The 1,212-nt window shown below is 43.3% G+C and overlaps 1 non-coding gene across 1 annotated transcript; it reads right to left on the reverse strand.

Moving 5' to 3' along the window:
• Window positions 1-566: 566 nt before the first annotated feature.
• LOC126417665 (U6 spliceosomal RNA) lies at window positions 567-673 on the reverse strand. The gene has a single exon (XR_007575745.1). It is a non-coding gene; the product is annotated as a U6 spliceosomal RNA (small nuclear RNA).
• Between the last annotated feature and the right edge of the window lie 539 nt (window positions 674-1,212).

Consider the following 1,212-nt stretch of genomic DNA (forward strand, 5'->3'; position numbering starts at 1 on the left):
TGCTGGTAGCAAATTACATATTTCACTGTCATTCTTGACCACAACAGCAGTCAGTCAGGTTAGACATGCTAGAATGCTGTCATCTCTTGTGATGGATGCGTCCCGTACCCTCCACTAAGCTTCGGGGCAGAGCGAAGTCTTCAACAATGAGAGATGACGGGAGGCGAGGTGTATCGTTGCCTGGCGATAGTCTGAGGCAAATACTGAACGGGTCGTGAGCTTACTGACGAATCCTGTTTGCGTTGCCGGTGAAGGCTCTTGTTATCTGTCGAGGTAAGCACTGAACGTCTTTCGTTTCATTGTCTGCATAAGCCGTCGGTAATTTTTGATACTGTGATTTATGAAATAGTGCTGAAGAGATACAGCCTGGGTCGAGATGTGTTACGTACGATTGTAATTTTGTGAGATACACCTTTATTTCGCGTGTCGGTAGTTCTAGAGCCATTTATAAGTTGATGATGATGATGTTCCATACTGCGAGGAGCGTAGGGTACGGTGCGAGAGACCCGCACCGCCGACTAGGCAAGGTCCTAGCGGAAGTGGTTTGCCGTTGCCTGCCTCCGACAAAAAACGTGGAACGCTTCACGATTTTGCGTTTCATCCTTGCGCAGGGGCCATGATAATCTTCTCTGTATCTTTTCAATTTCAGTATATGTACCGCCTAAGCTAGTAATTAATGTTAAAATTGGATAGAAACATACCTGACACGTAAAATAACGTTAATTATAATATATTATGACACGTTCACTAAAGTGTAGAATAGGTTCATACTCCCGCTGGATTCTAGTATCACCGATATGAATTAGTATATTTTTTTAGTTTAGGTCAATTTACTACGTATTAGCCGAAAATAAAGGAACTGTGACCACTACCTCCGTGGGTACTGCTAGCGCTTCCAACGGAAATCGGCGAATTTAACATCTTGGTATCAGATACCCTGCGCGTTTTATGACACTGCATGAAAGAGGGACATATGCAAATGTAGTTGTTACGTTGAGGAATTCGATTTCGTTATTTGCCATTTATCTGATGACCGTGTTATTCATGTGGAACGTCTCGTTAGGATGTAGCTAAGATGGGATTCCGCAGCTCACTTTGAGTTACCGCGAGTGACAACTGCCATATCTTTCATAGAGCGGATTTATTGGACATGCAGCACATCAGAAAGTTAAAAAGATTAACCTGTAAATTACGCGCGTGTTTTAAGTCCTG

The sequence above is a fragment of the Schistocerca serialis genome, chromosome 8, assembly GCF_023864345.2.
Source record: "Schistocerca serialis cubense isolate TAMUIC-IGC-003099 chromosome 8, iqSchSeri2.2, whole genome shotgun sequence".
Classification (NCBI taxonomy): Eukaryota; Metazoa; Arthropoda; class Insecta; order Orthoptera; family Acrididae; genus Schistocerca; species Schistocerca serialis.